The sequence below is a fragment of the Sminthopsis crassicaudata genome, chromosome 3, assembly GCF_048593235.1.
Source record: "Sminthopsis crassicaudata isolate SCR6 chromosome 3, ASM4859323v1, whole genome shotgun sequence".
Taxonomy (NCBI): domain Eukaryota; kingdom Metazoa; phylum Chordata; class Mammalia; order Dasyuromorphia; family Dasyuridae; genus Sminthopsis; species Sminthopsis crassicaudata.
In genome coordinates this window covers 138977758-139002814 of record NC_133619.1, presented here as the reverse complement: position 1 = coordinate 139002814, position 25057 = coordinate 138977758, and positions in this window count along the sequence as shown.

The following is a 25057-nucleotide window of genomic DNA, read 5'->3' as shown; positions in this document are numbered from 1 at the left end:
TTATTATTTCTGCCTTTCTGTATTTGATATGGAAGTTTGTATGCCCTAATATATGGTCAAGTTTTGTATAGATTAAGTCTACTACCAAAGAAAAAGTATATTCCTTTTTGTCTCCATTCACTTTTCTCCAAAGATGTATCACACATAATTTTTTTTTTCTGGAATTGCTATTTATCTCCTTAACTTCTTTCTTATTTATTTTGTAATTTGATTTACCTAATTCTGAGAGAACAAGGTTGAGAATTTGATTTCTAATTTTTCTTGCAATTGTCTTAACTTCACCTCTAGGAATCTGAATGCTATACCACTTGGTACATATTTGTTTAGTTTTGATCTTACTTCATTGTCTATGGTACCTTTTAGAAAGATCCTTATCTCTTTTAATTAGATCTGTTTTTACTTTTGTTTCATTTGAGATAAGGATCATGATTTCTTTTTTTTTTTTTTTTTTTTTTTTTTTTTTTTTTTTTTTTTTTTACTTCAGCTGAGCCATAATAGATTCTGCTCTAGGATTTTTATTTTTCTCTGAATGTATAATTAAACTTTAAATGCATTTCTTGTAAAGAACCTGTTGTAGAATTCTGGCTTTTAATCCACACTGCTTTCTGCTTCCATTTTATGAAACAATTCACTGCATTTACATTCATAGATAAATTCTTAATTCTATATTTCCTTTCATCTTATTTTCCCCCAAGTTATACTTAAGAAAATTACTCTTTAAAGACAACTTGTTGAAAAACAGCATCTCTCAAGGTTTTCTCTAATTAATTAATGGCCAAAGGATATGAACAGATAATTTTCAAATGAAGAAATTAAAACTATTTCTAGTTATATGAAAAGGTGCTCTAAGTCACTATTGATCAGATAAATGCAAATTGAGACAACTCTGAGATACCACTACACACCCTTCAGATTGGCTAACATGGCAGGAAAAGATAATGATGAATGTTGGAGGGGATGTGCGAAAACTGGGACACTAATATATTGTTGGTAGAATTATGAACTGACCCAGCCATTCTGGAGAGCAATTTGGAACTATGCTCAAGAAGTTATTAAATTCTCCAAATCCTTTTCTCCAGCAGTGTTACTAGGCCTATATCCCAAAGAAATCTTAAAGGAGGGAAGGGGATCCACATGGGCAAAAATGTTTGTGACAGCCCTTTTTATAGTGGCAAGAAACTGGAAGCTGAGTGGATGCTCATCAGTTGGAGAATGGTTGAATCAGTTATGGCATACGAATGTTATGGAATATTATTGTTCTATAAGAAACGATTACCAGGATGATTTTAGAGAGGCCTGGTGAGACCTACATGAACTGATGCTAAGTGAAATGAGTAGAACCAAGAGATCATTGTACACAGCAACAGCAATATTATAATCAATTGATTTCTTTTGAATGGGACTCTTTCAAACAATAAGATGACTGAGGCCAGTTCCAATGATCTTGTGATGAAGAGAGCCATCTGCACCAAGAGATATGATTGTAGGAATAAAGTATGGATCACAACATAGTTGTTGTTATTTGTACAAATATCAGGTCTGGGTAATGGAATGATGTTTGCAGAATTGAGTTTGTACAATTTATAACAACCAGCCATTTCTTCTGGAGAGGAAAAGACAAACACACACACACACACACACACACACACACACACACACACACATACACACACACACACACACACACACACAAAAGTAATTTAATCCTCATTTGTAGCACTTCTCCATCATTTCTTAGAGTCAATCAATAAAACAAGAAAGACCAGATCTGTAAAATTGTCAAATTACATTTTGTTGAATTTCTTTGCAAATTTTAAAAATTATTGTTGTTATTTTATTGCATTTTGTTTTCTTTCTGATTTTTTTTCCTTTTTTGACCTGATTTTTCTTGTGCAGCATGACAGTTGTGGAAATATACATGGAATAATTGCATATGTTTAATATATATTGGATTATTTGCCATGTATTGGTGGAGTTGAGATGAAGGAAGGGAGAAAATTTGGAATACAAGGTTTTGCAAGGGTGAATGTTGAAAATTATCCATGCATATGTTTTGGAAAAAAAGTTTTCATAAAAAGATCTGCCTTAAAAATAAAAATAAAAATAGTTCATATTTCTAAATATATATATAAATTGTCCTCCAAACCTCTTTGACTTTCAATTTTTTTTATTACTTTCAAGAATACCACAATCCTCACAGTAATAAAGCCTTGCAAACACAGCATTCTCAGTTCCTTACTCATAAATGTTGCCCATATCCATTTTATTGTCATATTATTATTTTTAACTTCACAATGTGTCCCATTTACATACTTAGATACCTTTATAGCTACTTACACAATTGTCATCCTCTTGGACTTCATTATAACCTCATGCCTATTCTACTGCTATAACCTACTAGTGAGTCACCTTTTCTCAAGTTTTTGACCAGTATAATCTAGCTTATTCTCAATCACCAAATCATTCTCCAAAAGCACATTTTTAATAAATTGATGTTCTTTTTAATAAGCTGTAGTGGCTCCCTATTATCTCCTTGATCAAATATAAAGTGATGTTTGATATTTAAACATTTAAAAATCTTAGGCTTGCTATCTGTCCATTATTTTTAGAATTTACTTTCCTTCATATATCCTATATATCCTTGATCTTCTGTTCCTTTTACCGTTTCTTGGACAAGCCACTTTTTTTTTCCAGATAATGTCTAATTGTATTGATTCTCTCTTGTAATGTTCTCTGTTCGGTTTTTCTGGGGGTCTCTGGAGCATCCTTCTTTTCAGTTCAGAGTAATCAACACAAAAGTAACCAGGGATTAAAGTCCAAATCCTTTAATATCTCTTTCAAAGTCTTGTCTCCTTTCCTGGGACTTGGTTAGCTTTCTTAAAGGTTTTCTGATGTCTTGGTTTCAGTGGAGAAATTTAGGAGGAGAGCCTGCCACCAATTTGGTGTGAGATGGAGTGAATGATTCTGAGTTTGAGGGCTTGTAATTCAGCCTCCAGTCCACTTCTCTCTAGGTCTGAATGAACCTGGCTGAGGCTCCTAGCTTATATGCCCTACACTGAGTATAAACTAATCATTATATCACTAGGAAACCATTATTTGTTGTAAGATTAAATCAATCATACTGAATCTAGAGAACTATTAAGCATCATGCTAAACTATATAACCATTGTCTCATTAATTCCAATTAGTTAGTATCTTGTAAGAATCCTTGTTTCAAGTTCAGAGTTCTGGCCCATATACTCTGCCATGCCTGGAAATTCTCCACATCACCTCCACTTTTCATCTTCCCTAGTTACTTTTAAAATTTCATTTCTCCAATTATAATCTACCTTATCCAAGAAGAGTAGCTTCTATTCTCAAATACCATGTGCACTTGTCTTCTTTGACTATTATTTTCTTTCTGAATGAGACTGTCTTCTATTTAAAATGTTTGTATGTCAGATATTGATGGTTTTGAATCAGAACTTAACTATTGAGTTTCTTTCTGTCCTCAGCTCTTAGCTCTAATACTGGTACATAATTACTTCAGAAATACTTCATGGGACTTGGTCAAGAAGATTTACTCTCCTCTACTTACTCTGAGAATTAATGTCATTGTGTTTCTTTTCTTCAGATATGATCAGGCAAGAGTAAGAACCAGTTAAAGAGGGGATGATTGTTAAATTTTTGTATAAACATTCATTAAAATATAATTTGAAATTTTTTCAGATGTGGTCTTTCTTCTTTTACTGATTGACTTGTTTTAAGAAAGTGATGGAGAAATGCTATGAATGAGGATTAAGTGTGTGCGTGTGTGTGCGTGTGCGTGTGCATGTGTGTGCGTGTGTGCGTGTGTGTGTGTGAATTTGTCTTTTCCTCTCCAGAAGAAATGGCTGGTTGTTAGAAATTGTACAAACTCAGTTCTACAAACATCATTCCATTTCCCGGTCCAGATAGTTTATAGACTGTCTACCATGTCTAGAAAGTTCTCTTTCTGTCTGTTTGTCTGTCTGTCTCTTTCTCTCTGTCTCATGTTCCCCAGCTCTTAGATTTACTGGCTTCCTTCATACATTAGCAAAAATCATACTACTAAAAGGTCTTTATTAGCTCTATTAACCTTAATGCCTTCTCCCTGAGTATATTCCCAGTTTTTATATATTGTATATATCTTTTATGTATACAAAATAGATCTTAAGTCTAATTCTATATATTTTGTTTGTTTGAAGTTGTTTCTTTGTTGCCTTCCACATTAGACTCTTAGTTCTCTGAAATCAAGGACTCTTTTGGTGTTTTAAAAGAAAATATTTTCTTGCTTTTTTTTTTTTTTTTATATCCCCAGTGTCCAGCACAGTTCTGCACATATAACAAACAATTAATAAATCCCAGTTGATTTGTATGACTGTCTGTACTCAAACTCCATTGGCAGAAAGAGATTGCAAATCTAGGGGAGAATGCCCCACAGTCATATTCCAGTATTATTTTGATATTCTTTCCTAGGCCACATATATAATGATTTGGATTTAAGCTAATGTATCTTTTGCTTATCACAATAGCACACACTTTAGTAGAAGTATTAGTTATGCTTTGGAGTGGCTGCTGAGTGCTTTGTACTTGAAATAACTCTTTTAGAATTCTATGTGTGAGTGAAGCTGTACCACAAGCCACAAACAAATGTAATTACCCTTCTTTTTAAAAGCATTCTCACCTTTATACAGAAATGGAAAATACATCAACTATAAGCTGAATTTAGAGAATGCTCTTTTATTGTTTCTATTTTTATTTGTTCATTTTATCATTTCTTATTTTATAACATATAACATAACTATAAATATTATAACAATTAAATATACTATGATTATAAGTATAAATTATAAATTTTATAACAATTAAATAATATTTTATGTGTGTAGAGGGAAAATGTACTTGAAGTTAAATGACCTGGGATATATTCTCAGCCTAATTACTTAATTTCTGTGAGATATAGAAAAAAATTATTTAACGTCATTTCTTTGTCTAGAAAGTGGGGCTTACCATTGCCATGGTGTATACCACACAGTAGGGATAGGATTCAGGCATACAATGGAAAAATGTTTTGTAAATGATGAAATTTTAAGTAGTTATATGTTATTATTATTTTATTAATTATTATTATTGCTGAGAAAATTGGGATTAACTGACCTGCCTAAGGTCACACAGCTAGTAAGTGTTAAGGCTAGTAAGTGTTAAGTGTCTGAAATCAAATTTGAATACAGGTCCTCCTGACTTCAGGGCTGATGCTCCACCTAATCACCCCATATGTTGTTATTGTTAAAGGTGAACAGTGATTCTCATTGAGACTTGAGTGATATCCACTCAAGCAAGAGTAAATTTTAAAAGAAAAATGTAAAAGTCTACCATGTGCTCAAAAAATAGACTTCATAGAGCTAGGTATAGGAAAGAGAGAACAGAATAAATAGAGGGAAAGTATAATTAGGAATAGTAATTACATAAAATTTTATGAAGCAAGTTTCTCTGATGAAGCACTCATTTCTCAAGTATTTAGGGAACTGAGTCAAATTTGTAAAAACAAAATAAGAGCTGTTCCCCAATTGATAAATGATAAAACAATTTGATCTATGCTGAAAGGGTTATGAAATCATGTATATCTTTTTACCTTACAATTGCAATATCAGCCATCAATCCCAAATGCCTTAAAAAAAGAAAAATAACCTATAAGTTTAAAACTATTTATAGCAGCTCTTTTTCTCAGGACAAAGAAAGGAAATTGAAAAAAAAATCCATCAGCTAGGGAATGGCTGAAGAAATTGTGATATGTAGTTAAAAGAAATATTGTTCTATAAACGTTGCTTATCAGAATGCTATCTGAAAAACCTGGAAAGTTCTCCATGAACTCCAGTAAAGTGAAATGTATTATATATAGTAATGGCAAAATTGTGGAATGATCAGCTATAAATGACTTTGCTTTCTCAGGAATACAGTGATCCAAAGATACTCTGAAGAACTCATGATGAAAAATGCTATTCATACCTAGAGAAAGAACTGATTCTATCTGAATACAGATTGAAGCATACTTTTTTTATTTTCTTGCTTTCTATCTTGATGGTTTTGGGGGAGAATTTTTGCAATATGAATTTTATGGAAATGTTTTGAACAGCTACAAAGGGGGAGAATCTGAAAATCAAAAATTTTAAAAACGAATATAAAAATTGATTTACATGTAACTGGAGAAAATAAAAAAAAAAAACATTAAAACATGAAAACAAACTTCCTAAAAACATAATAGAGGAAATGTATCAAATCATTTTAATGATAAAAACATTTATTATGTGCTTATTAGACTCTAATTTCTATGTTAAGCACTTCTGATGGTTAAATAAAGGTAAAAGGCAATCCCCATCCTCCATAAACTTATAATATAATTGAGTAGACTACATGCAAACAATTATATACAAATGAGCTACTTAGAGGACAAAAATAAAATAATAATGGCAAGGCATGCGAATTTACAGGGTTCAGCAAAGAGATGTGTGAAAAAGACATAGGAGTTACAATATACTATAGGTTCAGTATGTGATAGTAGTGTAATTTTTTTCATTGTGGAAAAATCAACAATTATAGGACAAGATAAAACAAAGCAAGACAATTACATCAACGAAAATCCAATAATAGTGTAAGCTGTTATATTTGTATTTTATTATATTTTATATTTATATATCATATATATAGAAATATGTATATATATTTCTATATATATGATATATAAATATTATATATATGTTATATTTATATATAATATTATATATTATATCATATTTTATATATTATATTATATTTATTTTGTTATATTTGTATATTAAGCAGACTTAAAAAAACAGTTTTTGTCATCTAAAATATTATTTATAATTCCCTATACTTATATTTTAGTGGAGAGTTATACAAGTTAGAATACATATAGGGAAGAGACAGAGCACCACGAAAAAAAAAAATAAAGGGCCATGTCACATGACAATCCTTTAAAAGAAATAGATATGCTTATTTAACTAGAAGTTATTGCTGGGAGTTCATTCTGCATAAACTTTTTCCTTCCTTTTTTTTCTTTCTTCTTTCCTTCCTTTATTTCCCTCCCTCCTTCTCTTTCTTTCCTATCTCTTTTATTTTATAGAACATCAAAAAAGAATAGGAGTTTATCTATTTAGTTAGGTCATAAATAGAAAATGTATAGTCAGTAAGTAGGTAGATTGAAGTTGTGGAGGCAGTTTCTTTGATAAAGTATGAGGAAAAAATTCCCCCCAAAAGAAGAGTTTTTGAAAAGTGCCTCAGTTTGCCTAATGGCTCTTACGATCTGGGTGTCTTCAAACTGAACATAGAACATTTTTCAGTATTTCAGTTTTATTTATTATAATGTGTAGCACATAGTAACACTTATAAATATTCATTGATTTATATATTAATTGATGGAGAAAATTTGAGTGGTATATGGAAGGAATTGGTAACATTTCTGCTCTTTTTCTGCTATAATATCTGGTACAACTGTGCTTTTGTGAAATATGGCAAATGGTAGAGCCATAGAAAGAAAGAATAAATAAAACACATATGGCATAAAAATATGTAAGCATTGATGATGTTTGCCAACAACCTGTTTTATTAATTCTTAAAATGATGTAATGTCTACAAAATGTTTCAGGATAATTATATAAAGGAATTTATGAATATAAGGAAATATTATTAACATTGTTATCTTCATCCCACTTTGTGTTAATTTATAACATTTTTGTTGACAAAATATAGAGATCTTTGTAAATAGTTTGAAATGTGTGAATGCTAAAACTGTATTCCACAAAATTGTTTCTGATGAAAGAAAGGGAAAGGACAATTGAAAGGTCTGAATTATATCCATTAAAGAAATGTGTTTGGTTTTTCATGTCATTAAAAAAATGATTCAGTGAAGAATGCTTTATAGGCTTTCTTCTAATTAAAACTATTTAAAATCAAGCTCCCTTTTCCACAAAGAGGAAAAAGAAAATATATTTTTTAATCTTTTATAGAAATACAGTGCTATTCCTCTTTCCTATGAAAAACCCTTATTAGTTAAGAGGATCTATTATATCTTTCAATTTTATTTATGTGTTCTGTTAAGATGTTTTGTTTTTCCATTCTGACCTACTCTTTGAATATTCTGCACAATGTTTACATTTATTAACTAACATTTTACAGTAGCTCTTGACATAAAGATTAATTTTTCCCATTAAAAAGTCAATAGGAAAATAACACATTTGATATTTCAAGGGAAAATGAACAGACAATTGTCCTCAGAAACATGGTTAGTTTTCAAACCATTCAGTCATACATACATTTTCCTATCACAGATGCACTGAAAAATATATTACCCATAACAAAGGTCTGGATTATATTATATGTTGAGAAGATGCATGCATTTTCCATGCTTGAAAGTAAATTGTCTGCCAAAATGGACAAATGCAGAATATTGTCATATATAGAGAGGAGATTTGTAAAGAGAATTGTATCATATAATATTTTTTATTATGAGGAATAGTATATTTTTCTGCCATAAAAACATCACTATTTTCACTTATCAAATTGCTAAGTACTATGTCCTTATCCTTATTTTATCCTTGTTATACTTCTTTTATTTCTCCAATTTTGTACATCAGAGATGTTTATAAAACATTTATAGATTCCTCAACTTTATAAGTGTATTTTTCCAAATATTGAACACATGAAGCATCAAAGTCTTGTATTTTCTCCAGGTCTTTCAGAAACAGTGGTCAATCAAAATATTTCAGTATTTTACCTTGCAGTTATCTATTGGGGTGTTTCAATCACATATGATAATCCAATGAGATTTTAATACAACATTCCTTTATATTACTGTTTACTCCATTCTTAAAAATATTTAATCCATTTCCTCATCTGCTATGTAGTTATAAACACTTAATAATATTTGTTGCTTTAGTGAAAAATATTTTTGTCTCTTTCATGTGTGGGAGTTGCACTGAAATCTTAACATGGCTATCCATGTGGAATAATTCTATGAATGGAAGAGAAGAGCAAATATTACCACCTTCTTATATTAAGATATAGTCTAATTCTACAAATGTTTGGTATGCTTGCCTATTTTAAATTTATAACCTTGACCATTTTCCTCATCATGTTTTATTACATTTTGTTTCCTTTCTTAAAAAGCATCAATGTTAATGTATATTAAAAGATGGGGGTGGACCGAGAGCAATTTATGACCAATAGACTTATTTTTATATTTGTTACAATTTGTTCATGTAAAAAAAATGGCTCTTTGATTATGAGCTGTTGGACTATTTTAAGAGACCACATATGTTAGTGATTATGACTCAAAAATTTATGGTACATCAGACTCATTAATAAGACAATAAAACTTAACTTCTTTACCGACAGACTCCTTTGGCTACTCTTGTCTTTTTGTTATACATAATTAGGGAATACTTTTTTGAAAATCTATTTCCTTTCAAAATCTTTTTTTTTTAAATCATTATTTTGACTTTTTAAAATTTTGAGTTTTACATTTTCTTCTTCCCTCCCAATATGCCAACAGCTATTGATGAATAAAATGTAAAATCTATATTTACTTGCTAAATTATGTGAAACACATTGTTGTTAACCATGTTTGGTAGGAAAAAGAAATTAAAATAAAAAGAAAAAAATTATGCTTCAATATGGATTCAGACCCCATCCTTTCTCTCCCTAAGGTGAACAGAATTTCTTTTATCACAATTCCTTTGGAATTATTGTGGATAATCATTTTGAAAAAAATAGCTGCATAATTCAGAATTGATCATTGCACAATGTTACTAGTCGTGTGTACAATAATTTTTACCAAATTATTCAAATTTCACATTGAATAAGTTCTTATAATTCTTCCTAGATTTTTTCTAAAAGTATCTTGCATATGATTTCTTATAGCACAATAGTATCTTATCACAATCAAATATCACAACTTCTTCAGGTATTCCCCAATTTATGTACATCCTCTCAATTTCTAATTCTTTGCCATTACAAAATGAACTGCTATCAATATTTTTGTACATATAGATCATACTCCTTTGCTTTTGATCTTTTTGGGATACAGACTTTATAGTGGTATTGGTGGGATAAAAGAGTATACATAGTTTTATAGCCCTTTGAGCATAGTTGCAGATTGTTCAATGAAATAATTAGATTAGTTCACAACTCTCCTAAGAGTGCTTTAGTATCCTAATTTTCCCACATTTCCTCTAACATTTAAATTTTTTTCTTGTTATGTTAGCCAATGTATTATATTATCTAATGCTACTGATTTAATTCTTATAATAAAAGAATCATTCTTTTATGGCCATTTCCACTGCCATCATCCCTAGATGTTCTAAGTTAGAGTTAATTCTATTACTTTATATTGGCCTAATATCTTTTCAGTGAACATTATGTTAATATTGATAATTTACCTGAGTAAAGAATTCATCATAAATACAATTAAGAGAGGATTACTTGTTCACAAACAATAATTAAATAACATTCTCATTCACCATCACAACATAATCATGAGAGTGAGTTCCTACTGAAACTAGATCTACTCAGACCATTTGATGAAACTAATTTTAACTAATTCTTCTGATTAGACCAAATTTAACTAGTTTCTCCAATTTTTGTTAGATCATTATCAGTTGAATACTGGATTTTCTTTTCTGTATTTTGACTAGTTCTACTTTGTAGTGGAATACAACATTGTAGTTCATTGTAGTACTATTTTGACTAGTTCTACTTTGTAGTAGAACTACTTTTTGAATTCAAGAATTGGATATGACTGCAACAAATGATAAAAATGTTTTAGAAGTAGCATACATATCTAACGTTGACTTCTAGAGGTATAGTTTATCTAATAGTATAGAGAATCATATATATATATATATATATACATATATATATATATATATATTCAATACTTTACAAACCTCAAAGTTGTATGTAATTGTTAACTGCTATTAGTAGTAGTTCTCTTACAGTGGTAAGTGCAGTACAGCAGTACTCTTACAAATTGATGGAAGTGATTCAAGGAAATTAAGGAGATCTGACATTATTGCTGTAAATAACAATAAAGGAATTTGTGAGGTGAGTGGCAATTGAAAGTCCTAAAGAACAAAACTTTCACTAGAGTGAGTACTCAGAGGACCTGAGTGAAATAAAATACATTTCAAAAATGGAAGAATAGAAAAAAATTATGTATTTCTGAAATTGCTAATGAAACTGGTCATCATGAGCACGTGTAGAATATCAGCTGTTGGAATTCACCAGATGGCATTGTCTGGGGACATTGATCCCTGAACAATCAAGATGGAGATAATCTAGAGCATATATATACATTTAGTAAGATTTTCAGATCCAGAAACCATAGAGTCAGTAACATCCTCTTAATTCTTCACAAAGATATAACCAGGAAAAAAGAAATTCAGAAGGACATTAATTAGCCTAGTATTAATTTTGTTATATTCTTCATATAACTTCTTTCTTGCTGATGATAAAGGAATTGGGGTTATAGATGAGAGGAAATGCTGTGAGAAGAGGACTCCTTTCTCTGCCTCCTGGGCATATGTGTAGCCACATGTGTGGCCCCATGAAAGCCAATTGATAGTAGTTGTTTAAATGGAAATGGGACACTAGTGAGTTGCATGCAACTGGCTCTTGTGAAACATCCAGAATGGAGAGGCAAGATATATGTAGTAATGAGCCCAATACATATTGCTTACATCTAAAAAAAGAAAAGAAAAGAAAAAGGAATGCATTCAATGACTAAAGGCATTCACTATTGCAGATGTGCAATACGTATGAAAAATAGTATGAAATAAGGTGGGTATGTAAATAAAACCCACATTATGAAAGGCCTTGAATACTTACCAAATAAAATTTAATATTTTTTAATAAAGTGTGGACACATTGGTTATTTCTGGGTAAGGGAATGATAAAATTAACACTGTTTCAAAGGCAGAGTTGAACAATGTTTGAAGTAGACAGTAGGCAGATTACTAAAGAAGTCACTGGAATAATTCAGGTAAACCACCTGTCATCAGTAAATTCAAGTCCACCTTTTTTCACTTTAAAAAATACTATATATTATTACATTCATGTTACATGATAACTTTTATTTATTCCCCAACTTATGGACATCTCTTAATTATGCTCTGTGGTCTTTTCTACACGAAATAACTGGTATTAACATTTTGTACATATTAATCCAGGAACAACTGCAAATATAAAGATTTTCAAAAATTGAACAACTTGGAACTACTTAAGAAGTATGATCAACATGACTAAACATTCTATAGAATGTTTGAAAATGTTGCCAACTTCCTGATAGAGAGCAAAGGCCTAATTAAATATGAAAATAATGAATATTTTTGACTTCATCAACATGAGGATTTTTTTTACTTATTATGCATAATTGTTACTAGGATGTTGCTTTTCTTTTGGTTTTATGTAGGGAAAAATATGGGGAAAATGCATTAAATTTATATTTATTGAAAATGTAAAACTACTTGAAATAGTGCAGACAAGATAAAACAAAACTGAACAAAATCTGTAGCAATGAAAAGGGGAAATGGAGACCAGATTCAAGTGATATGAATGTGATAAAATTAACTAGACCTTGAAATTACGTTTTCCACTTTGGACCATTTGTTCTTAGCCCACAAGTATGTGTCCACTAGGCAAAGTACTTTTGCATTAATACTTGTCTTATGTGCCTCCCTTAAAGGGACAGTTGGCTTAAAACAGCTGTTTGACTGGTTGATTATCATTAGGCTTGCTGATGATGCTTGTCATTGTTAAATCACTTGCCTGACTTAGGTCATCATCTTATTCTTAGTCTGTTTGAATTTTCATCAGGGATGAATTGTCATCAGACATCTAATTGCTGCCAAGTGTGAGCAGAGACAGCAGGGTGCTATTTCTGATTCTGGAGCAGATTTAAAGAGCTAGTGGAAATGAGCCATTTGGTGATAGTGCTGTGAATTGCTTTTAGGAGTGTTTAGCTTTATAATATTTAGAACAATGACCTGAGTCCTCTCCCAAATCATGTTAACTAGTTTTTTTACACCATTAAAAAAATTAAAGTTTGACTGAGAGGAAGTGAGATGTGGACAAAAATCTAATTACTTTTTCAGTGGTGTGCCCATCTGAAACAATAAATAAAGCTCCTTGGAATTTGAAAATAAGAAAGGGTAAAATCAAAGGTAAAATAGTATTTTAATGTATTTGGGTTGACTTAATGTGATCTTTAGCAAATGAATTTAATTTTTATTTCTATTTGATGAATCAAGGTGCAATAAAGTAATTTCATTTGCTCTCAGTATTTTCAGAAACAGTGTATTTCAACTTTGTTAGCTTATAATTTCGATTTAAAGGAAATTATCCTTATTTATGTGAATTTGAAAAATCATGAAAGAGAAGGATTTTCAGGATCAAAAAGATTTTTTTTTCAAAACATTACTAGGAATTGATTACTCTAAATATTTATGTATGAATGAATAGCTTTGAATTCACTTAGAAACACATATCTATATATTATTTAATATATTTATTCTTCCCAAATTCATTATGAAAATAGTAATTTTCTTTTACTTTTGAGTTCCAAATTCACTCCCAGCTACATTCTCCTCATGTCTTATTGAAAAGAAAACAATTTAAAAATAGGCAATACATTTGCTGTAGTGCAAAAACATATTTCAATATAAGCCATGTAGTGAAAGATAACACATGGAAGAAAAAAAAGAGGAGAAAAAAGAAAGGAAATTAAGATATGATTTTTTCTGCATTCACATTCAACCAGTTCTTTCTCTGTAAAAGGATAATATTTTTCATCATATGTTCTTCAGAATTGTCTTACATCACTAAATTGAAAATAGCCAATCCTTTCATAGTGTATTTTCATTACAATATTGCCATTACTGTGCACACAAGGATCTATCATTTTTTTCTCCTTTTACTTTTCATTAGTTCATTTTTTTTTGTCATGTATTTTTTCTTAACATCCCTCAGGTTATTCCTTATATCACTGTAATACTCTATCACAATTATATGCCACAAGTTATATATGGGCATCCTCTCAATTTCCATTTCTTTTCTGGAACTTTTTTGGGGAAAAAAGTGATATATACATATATGTATATATGCATATATATGTATATATATGCATATATACATATATATACATATATATATATATTTGTTGTTGTTGTTTTTGTTTTGAATATAGATATTTCCCCCATTTTGAAATCTTTTTTTTGTTTTTGTTTTTTAGAACAAAGGCCTAGTACTAGTATTGCTGCTCAAGGGTAGGCAATTTTAAGGTACTTTAGGCATAGTTTCAAATTGTTCTCTATAATGATTGAATTATTTAGCAATTCTCCTAAGAGTGAATTAATGTTTGAATTTTCCCATATCTCCTACAAAATTTGTCATTTTTCTTTTCTGCATATTAGATAATCTGATAGATATGGTATAGCACCTCAGAACTGTTTTTATTTGCATTTCAATACTGAATAATATCTTAGGGAATTTCTTCATATAACTATTATTAATTTTGAATATAAATTGAGGAATACCTTTAATTTTTATAAATTTGACTTCATTTTTTTATATATTTGAGAAACAAGACCTTTATAGTTTAAGGACATTTTTTCACATTTATGACTTTGTATTATTGTCCATCCTATGTTCCCTATTTATAATGTTCTTTTCTCTAAAGTATAACCATTCTCTGAAAGCAGATTTCTTGGGGAGCTTCTGGAGGTAGCCTTAGTTTCAGATCAGTTCACTAATCCCAAAGGCAACCAAAAGTTAAAGTCCAGATCCTTTATTGTGTCTTTCAAAGTCATGAATCTTTTCCTGGGCTTTAATAAAGGGCTATCTCTCTCCTTGGTTCCAATAGCTCCCTTCAAATCTCTCCAGTCAGCTTCATCCTCTTGTCCTCCCAATGTCTCCAGCCAGCACAAAGGTGGAAGTTGAAATGAATCTTGACTCTGAATCTCCCAAAGTCCTCTCCTCCAAAGTCCCCTTTGGCCCTGAGAGCTTCTTGTTTATATGCTGCCCACTAAGCACATACCAATCATTTCATCACTAGGAAACCATTATTTGTTGCAGGATTAAATCAATGCTAAATTACATTTAACCATTGTCTCCTCAATTTCACTCAGTACCTTGTTTCAAGTTTTGGCCCATCACATCTCCTTGTAGGATCAGATCAATTATACTGAACCATGCTAAATTAGATAATTATTGTCTCTATCCATTTCAGTGACTTAGCATCTTGTAAGAATCCTAACACCTATTTATTCTGTTTTCTCTCCTTTCATACTATCCCCAAAAGTATTTTCCTTCTGTTTAGCCTCCATCAATTTGCCTTTCCTTCTGTTGGCCATGTACCTTGTTTTATCCCTTTCTCTTATTACTTCCGTATAGGGTGAGACAGGTTTTTATACCCAACTAAGCATGTATGGCATTCCCTCTTTGAGTCAATTTTGAGGAGAGTATTGTGTAACTGTTCTCTCCACTCACAACCTTCCTCATCTTTCCCTCCATTATAAAATTGTTTTGTACCTCTTTTGTATGTTAGAATTTGCCTTACTTTTTCCCTCTTCTCCCAGCACTCTCTTCTTTCTCATTCATAAATTTTGTTTTTCTCTTATATCATTCTATCATATTCACCTCACACCTGTGCTTCTGTGTATATTTGCTCCATCTAACTAATAATGACAAATTTCTTGGGAATTTTCACATTCAATGATGTAAACCGTTTACCCTTATTGAATATCTCAAGTCCTCAGGATTTCTGGGTCCTGCTTAATTTTTTTTTATGTTTGTCTTGAGTTCTGTGTTTGAAAGTCCAATTTTCTATTCATCCCTGGTATTCAGGAAGAGCTGCAGGTCCTCTATGTAATTAAATATCATTTTTCCTCTGAAAGAATTATATTATTAGGTTCAGTGATTTTTTATTTTAATTCTATCACCATTGCCATCCATTCCTAGTTCTTCTTACCTTGAGTTTAGATGTTGGTAAATCTTGAACTGTTTCATTCTGGCTGCTTACAATATTTTCTGCTTGACCTGGGAGCTCTGAAATATGATATAATATTCCTGGGGTATTTAATTTGGGGATCCTTTCCAGGAGTGATTTGTACATATATTTTAAATTTCTTTTGCACACTCCAATTTCACTATATCAGGGAAGATTTCCTTGAGATTTTTGAAAAAAGACATCTAAGCTCTTTTTTATCCATGCCTTTTAAATAGTTCTTGTTCATGTTATTTTTCTAAAATGGAATTAAGAATTTTATTTCATCATCTATTAGCCTGAAAAATCTATCATTTTATAAATATTCATCCATTTCAATCACTTTGTCAGATTTAATGACATATAGTTGGGCAAAATGGCTCCTAATTATGGCTTGAATTTAAACTTCATTGGTGGTTTCAATAATTCTTAAATTATTCCTACAGGATGAATCTTCAGTGTTCGTTTTTTGTTTGTTTTATTTTATTTTGTTTTTACCAATGGGATATTTGACATTTTCTTCATGTCTTTATTATTTTAATTTTGATTGATATTTCCTTGATGTCTCATGCCCCAGTTTTATTTTTTGAGGAATTATTTTCATTGAGGGGAGGGTGGAGCCATGATGGTAGAGAGTAGAAACATCGCTTTCTGAGCTCCTCTGAGTGGTCCATCAAATGAACAGCAGCCTAATTGTATAAACTGGTTTTGGAATGGCACAGAACACAAATATTTTGAGTACAACAAATTTCCAGAAGATATTTTGGTTCTTTTGGAAGAAATTCAGAAAAAAAGTTGTTTCAATCAGGCAAGGGGAGAGGCTGCCACACGCAGATCACAGCACAAGGAATCTGGGGCAGGGAGGTAGAACTAGGAGCCAGGGAATTGCAGTCTTGTACTGCAGAATCTACTATGAAGTTCTTAGGTTACTCTGCCTTGGTTGCAAGATGGTGGTTCAGCAGATTTGCTGTGAGACACCCAAAAGTAAATGCAAAGGCAAATTGTGAGCCACTGAGCCACAAAAGAACATGGGACCTAGTTGGGCCTACCTAGCATGGGGAGTCGATCACTGTTACCAGCCCCAGGGCAAACTAAAGGAAATGTTGCCTCTTTGCCTTAAGAACAGAGCTAAACTATTAAAAAATGAGAAAAAAAAAACCCAACTAAACAAAAAGAACTCTGACCATAGACAGCCTTTATGGAAAAAGAGAAGAACATATCTCAAACCCTGAAGATGCTAAAGGCAAATCAGCTCCAGATGAAACTTCAAAAGGGTGATATGACTTAGTCCTTATTTCACAACACTCTCTTGGAAGAATTCAAAAAGAATCTTAAATAAAAGTTAAAAGAAAAAATAGGAAAAGGGAATGAAATCTTTTCAGGAGAGTATGGAAAAAGGAAAACCAGAAATTATCAGAAGAAAATTCCTTAAGAAATTTACTTGAAACAGAAAAAGCATAAAACTCTTTTTAAAATTGACATGAAAAATAAGCCAATTCGTTGAAAAGCAAAATCTGTGACATGGAAAAAATGGAATAAACAAAACACTTCATTTAAAAGTTCAATTGACCAAATGCAAAATGAGTAAAAAACTAACTGAAGAAAATAATACGTTAAAAATTAGAACTGAAGATATGGAAGTGAAAAATGTAATAATACTTCAAGAATGAGTCAAATAAAACTCCCCCCAAAATTAAAAAAATAGAAGCAAATGTAAAATACTTCATTGGAAAAAATAATTAACCTGGAAAATAGATGTAGTTGAGATAATCTAAGAATCATTTAACTTCCTGGAAACCATGGATAAATAAATAAATCAATAAGCAAATAAATAAATAAATAAGCCTAGATATCACCTTTCAGGAAAAAAAAATCAAGGAAAACTGTCTGGATCTTCTACAATCACAGGCTAAAATAGTCCCAGGAAAAAGATCTCACCTATCACCTCCTGAAAGAGATTCCAAAATGAAAACCTCAAAGGATACCATAGATAAATTTTAGACTTATCAAGTCAAGAAGAAAATATTTCAATCAACAAAAGGCAACAATTCCAACATCAAGGTGCAAAAATCAAAATTACAGAGGACATAGCAGCTTCCATTTTAAATGATCAAAGGGCATGAAATTTGATATTCAAAAAAGCAAAGTAATTTGGATTACAAGCAAGAATCAATTATAGAGCAAAACTGAGTATAATCTTTCAGGGCAAAAGATCGACATTCAATGAAGCAGACGCATTTCATCTATTTCTGATGAAAAGACCAGAGTTGAAGAGAAAATTAGATCTTCAAATATAGAACTCAAGAGAAGCATAAAAAGGTAAAAAGAAAAGAAAAAATGATATTCTTTTAAAAGTTAAAAATCTTATATCCTATATGGGAAAATGATATGTGTAACTCTTGAAGTCTGTATCTCTGTCCTGGATATGCTTAGAGGTTGCAGATATAATTTGGTTTTATTGTGATGATATGTAAAATTCTCTCTAAAATGTAATGTTCTCTGTTGAAGTTTTCTTGGGGTTTCTGGGAGCAGCCTTCATTTCTGTTCAGTAATCACCACAAGTACAGCCAGGTGTTAAAGTCCAAATCTGTTATTGTCTCTTTCAAAGTATTGTCTGCTTTCCTGGGTCCTGGTTAGCTTTCTTATAGTACTTTATTATCCTTTATTATCTCCTTTCTGGGGCTGTGCAGCTTTTTGGAGAGCCTTTCAGTCTGGCCTTGATCTTAGTGGGGGAAGTGCAGGAGTCCAGGCCAGCCACCAGGAAGAGTAAAGATCGGATTGAATTTCTCCCCTTGGTTCTGAGAGCTTAAGATCCTGCTGACAGTCCTTACCTTCTCTCTGAATGTCTCTGAATCTCCCTGGCTGAGGCTTCTAGCTTATATGCACCACACTGAGTACAAACCAATCATTATATCACTAGGAAATCATTATTTATTGTAGGATTAAATCAATGATAAACTAGATTTAACCATTATCTCCTCAATTCCACTTAGTACCTTGTTTCAAGTTCTGGCCCATAACATATTCTTGTAGAATTAAATCAGTCATACTAAATCATGCTAAATTAGATAACTATTGTCTCTATCAATTCCACTAACTTAGTACCTTGTAAGTATCCTTTGTTTCAAGTTTAGAGTTCTGGACCATAACAATGATATACAAATGAAACTTGAGGAGGAAAAGTGTTTTTTACTGGAAGAAGAGAAAAATGGAGTTAAAATCTGGTTAAATTACTTCTCATGAAGGGGTAAAATAAAGATCAATTCCAAGTGAGGGAAAAAGGCCAGGGGGATGAGCATTGAGTAAATATTACACTCATCAGATTTGGCTCAAAGAGAGAATATCAGGCACACTTAGTTTCACAGAGAAACTATAGGAAAGTAGGAAGGGAAAAAGGAAAAGGAAGAAGGGAGGCTAATAGCAGTGAGAACAGAAATTTGAAGGCAAAAGATATAAGAAAGGGGCAGGGACTTCAAAAGTGGATTACTTTTTGAGGGAGGCAGTGGTCAGTAAGAAAATACTGGGGAACAAGGAAAAGGGAAAAGGGAAGAAAAAAGTGTAACTGGGCTTAAACAATATGGCAGGAAATACAGAGTTAGTGATTTTATCTGTGAATGGGAATGGTATAAACACTCCCACAAAACAGAAATGGATAGCAAACTGGATTAAAAGCCAGAAAGCTGCAATTTGTTGTTTACAAGAAACACATTTAAAGCAAAGTGAAAGATTTAAAATAAAGGTAAAAGGCTGGAGCAGAATCTATTATGCTTCAGCTGAAGTATAAAAAAAAAAAAAAAAAAAAAAAAAAAAAAGCAAGGGGAGTAATCTTAATCTCAGATCATGCAAAAGCAACAGTAAATCTAATTAAAAGAAATAAGGAAAGACATTGCATCCTATTTAAAAGTACCATAGATAATGAAGTAATATTAATACAAAATATAAATGCACCAGGTAGTATAGCATCCAAATTTCTAGAGAAAAAGTTAAGAAAACTGCAAGGATAATTAGTAAAACTATATTAGTAAGTGATCTCAACATTGCTCTCTCAGAACTAGATAAATTGAACCAAAAAATAAAGAAAAAAGAAGTTAAGAAGGCAAATAGAAGACTAGAAAAAAGTAAATAAGATAGACCTTTGGAGAAAATTGAATGGAGACAGAAAATAATATACTTTTTTTATCAGCAGTACATTGAACCTATACAAAAATTGACCATAAAAATCTCAAAATCAAATGCAGAAAGGGAAAAATAGAAATGTTTTTTTTTTTTTTCAGATCATGAGGCAATCAAAATAAAATGTAATAAAAATAAAATGCAATAAAAGGCCAGAGGAAAATAGAGCAAAACTTAATTGGAAACTAAATAATCTAATCCTAAAGAATGAGTGGGTGAAACAACAAATTATAGAAATAATCAATACTTTCATCCAAGAGAATGAAAATAATAAGACAACATATCAAAATTTGTGGGATGCAGCCAAAACAGTTATTAAGTGGAATTTTATATCTTTAGATGCTTACTTATATAAAACAGAAAAAGAAAAGATTAATGAACTAGGTTTGCAACTGAAAAAGCTAAAAAAATAACAAATGAACCCCCCCAATTAAATACCAAATTTGAAATTCTAAAAATAAAAGGGGAGATTCATAAAATGAAAATAATTTGATTATTGAATTAATAAATAAAACTAAAAGTTGGTTTAAAAAAAACAACAAAATGGATAAACTTTTAGTTAATTTGATTAGAAAAAGGAATTATTTTCTTCATTGAGATTTTATACATCTTTTTCTATTTGTATAATTTGACTTTTAAGGAGTTCTACTATTCAGTGGATATGACTATTTAAATATTCGGCCCATTCTATTTGTTCTTGTTGATGTCATTGCATTTTTTTTTTTTTTTTGTGATCCTAGGTAAATAACTTAGCCTCTCAGTACTTACATATCAGTCTCTAAATAGTAAATTATATAATAAGTATTCATTTTTTCTTCATAGAATAAGAACTTATTCATTAATAGAATCCTATCTCAATTAAATCTTAGATGTAATCCAAATACCAGCATTAATTTCTACACCTACATCTATATCTATAACTATATATATATATATATATATATATATATATATATATATATATATATATATATATATATATATATATATACAGGTATTTGTATTTATAAAATATGTATAAATTAAAATGCTTCAAAAAGTTATTTAATTAGGTATCTGTGATTAATATGAGAAACAATACAGAATAAGGATTCAAAAACTGGCTTCATAACTATGAAGACATTGATTCTTCAAGACCTTCCTCTAACATAAAATAGTTGTTTGACCATGGCTCAGCTAATTGGATTTTTACTGCACTAGGACAATTGTATTAAACTAAAATAATAAAAAAAATAAGGACATTAATCCTTACAAAAAGAACCTAGAGGCTACTGGCTTAGTTTTGAAATGTGATTATTATATATTTTATTGCATTTTCATTTATTTTGTCATATATTACCCAAATATCCTTTATTTTGATTCTCCTTACACTTCTAAGTGTTGTGGGCAATTCTTCACTCAGTGGTTCTAATTCTAATGATTCAAGTACTTCTAATCACATTTTTGATATGATGCATGCCTACATGCAAACAGACACAAATGGAGACAAATAGGGTTCCATTTAAGTGTTGTTTAACTATTCTTGCTTAAATAATCCATTATTAATCATAAAAGAGCGAAAAGTACCCTCATCTGCAAAGAAATTTATTTTAACCCTTTTGTAGTGGCAAGGAAAGGAAAATTTAGTGAAAGCCTATCATTTAGCAAATGTCTGAATAAGTCATGGTATATGAATGTAATAGAATATAATTGTTCTATAAGAAATGATGAGGAGACTTATTTCAAAAAATCCTGCATAGACTTGCATGAGCTGGTGCTAAGTAAAGTGAGAAGAACCAGGAGAGCAGTGTACACAGTAATAACAAGATTATATGATAATCAACTGTGATGGACTTGATTCTTTTCAGCAATGAGATAATTGAAGTCAATTACAATACTGAGATGATAGAAAGTGCCATTCACATTCAAAGATAGAACTATAGAAACAATGTGGATCACAACATGGTATTTTTTTTACCTTTTTGTTGTTGTGTTTGTTTTCTAGTTTTGTTTTTCTTTCTTGTGTGTTTTTTTTTTTCTTTTCCCTTTTGATCTAATTTTTGTGTGTATATATGTGCAGAATGATCAATGTGGAAATATATCTAGAAGAACTGTACATGTTTAGCCTATATTGAGTTGCTTGCTCTCTTGGGGAGGAGGAAAGAGAGAATAGAGGGAGAAAATTTTGAAACACAATATTTTGCAAAGATGAATGTTCAGAACTATCTTTGCATGTATTTTGAAATATAAAATACTATATAAAATCCATCTATACATTTAATACAGTAAAGATATATGTTATCAGCTACTGAAATGCATAGATACATTAATTTTTCTTTAATAGAACCTAGTAAAACATAAATTTGAAGTTTTAAACTTCAGGTTATATGAAGACTTTTATATTAATTTTACATTTATTCTTGAATAAGTAAAAGCGCTGGTTCAATTCATTGATATATGCATGATATACTGTAGGTTAGTATGAATAAAACAATTTGTAACCCACAAAAATTAAATTTTCTTTTTAACATAAAAATGTGAACACATATTCCATGCTACTAGGAAAATCATTAATATTTTTGTCTCATTTTTCCATTTGTGGTTATGATTTATTCATTCTTTGTACTATTTTTCATACAAGCTTGTGTGTGTGTTTTGTGTGTGTGTGTGTGTGTGTGTGTGTGTGTCTGTATGTGGCTGTGTATGCTTTGATAAATGATCATGTTTAAAAAAGAATCCTTGAACAGGATGAAAATTGTCAGTGGAATTATATTTTGGGTTTCATTTTTGTTGTTATTTCAAAAGTGCTACATAAGTATGAAATATATATTTCAAAGGGAATTTTAATAATAATTCACTTTGTGAAATAGAGATACCATAGATTGTAAGCTGGTAAATTGTTCAATCAAGAAAGTTCTAACAAATCCTCAACCTTTCCTGAAAATGCTTTTTTTTTTTTTTTTTTTTTGGAGGGGGTGGGGGGGAGTGGATACTTAGGATTAAATAATTTGTCCAGCAACACAAGATTATTTATCTTCCTTTTTTTTCATGATAAATGCATGTGTATACTTATTTGCATTGTAAATATGAGTGAAAAAAACTATGATAATGACAATTACAATTGATACTCCATTGAAGGTTACCAAATACTTTCCCACCAAAAATTGCAGAGGTAAAGTGTTTTTGTAGAATGAGAACATTTTAAAACAAAATAGCTTCATCAGACGCCATCTCTATTACCCAATCTATGTGATATGCCCAGAAATTCTCATACATTTTAGGCATCATTTTCACATACAGAAAGAAAGATTTGTTTGCACTATATGATGTCAAAAGTCTCTCCCAATTTTAAATCATACTTCCCCAAGTAAAAGTAATACTTCCTAATTCCATAGGACGATTTCTTATCTGTCAGTGTGGTGGCATGATTGTATGAGAGTCACATAACTCATAAGGAATAAAAAGTAAGAGCTTAAATTTGGGAACCTGACCCCAAAGTTAGCGCAATTTTTCCTATTCTATGTTGCAGTGTGGATTTGAGTATGTTTGCTACTGGATTTTTCAATTCACCTTTGCTTATTTGGTTTATTATATTATTGCACTGTAAATGTTTGTGCTAGGAGGAACCCTAAGCATGTTGAGGACTTTTCTCACTAGACTGAATGGATGAGAATAATTTGTTTCAATAGCTATGAAGGTGCCTGAAGCATGGGTTATGAAGTGTTTAAGTATTAGTCATTGAAAATGCCATGGAAATTTTTCACCATGTTAGTGAAGTTATGGTGATATAAGATATTACTTTTATTCAATAACATATGTGTCATTCATATTCTACATCACTGCTTGACCAAGTATTGAAGTTTCATTTGAATTTTCATAAGTTATATCAATAGAATGACAGCCAGCTCAGAGTTGATCAATATTAGAACGCTTTAAAAATAGACTCAATCACATAATTGCTAGCCAACAACTAATTTACCCAAATCTCAAGTGACTCATCACTATAATGATTTTTTTATGAAAAATTTCTATTTATATAATTATATTCAATAATTCAATAGTCATCTAATTTGCAAAAAAAGTTATTATTGCAGCTTGTAGAGGAAGCATCTGTACTAATGAAATTAAATTCCTTCAACTATTTAAAATGCATTAAAATTCAAATTTGCATAAAGCATTATAGTTTTTGAAGTATTTTCAAATATATTACTTTTTATTTTTACAATAAATCTTTAATATAGACAGAATAAATTTTGACTTCCAGTTGTTTTTTAACTGTTTTGTTGTCATTCATTTGAAATTTAGTAGCACTTAAATAATTATATAGTTAAATGTAATAACTACTTTTTCTTAATAAAACAGAAAATATTTCAAATTTTTATATTGCTAATTATTTATTTAATGAATAAAGTGTTTATCTGAATGTTTGCATGTATATATGATATAGAGGAAATATAAATGAATAGTTATCATTTCCAAAACCACAATTTCACAAGATAAATGTGAATTTTAATCAAGATTAACAAGTTTCGCCTTCTAATCTCTTCAGAAAATTGGAATCTTCATCTTAACATCTAGAATCTGACAAAACAAAATGATCCTAATCTTTCAAGGATAGTGTTAGTTACAAGCTTTAAAAATATTTGATCTTTTTAAAAAAGTAATTTAAAAAAACAAAGAGTGGTGGCAGAGCTAAGATGGAAGGATAGGCAGAGACAAGATGGGAGATGAAAGCCAGGTATTTACCTAAACTCTTACCTAAATTCTTCTAAATACCTTTAATAATGATTCTAAACAAAAATTTTAGCATGTTAGAACCCACAAGAAAAAACAGAGTTGTAATGGGCTGAA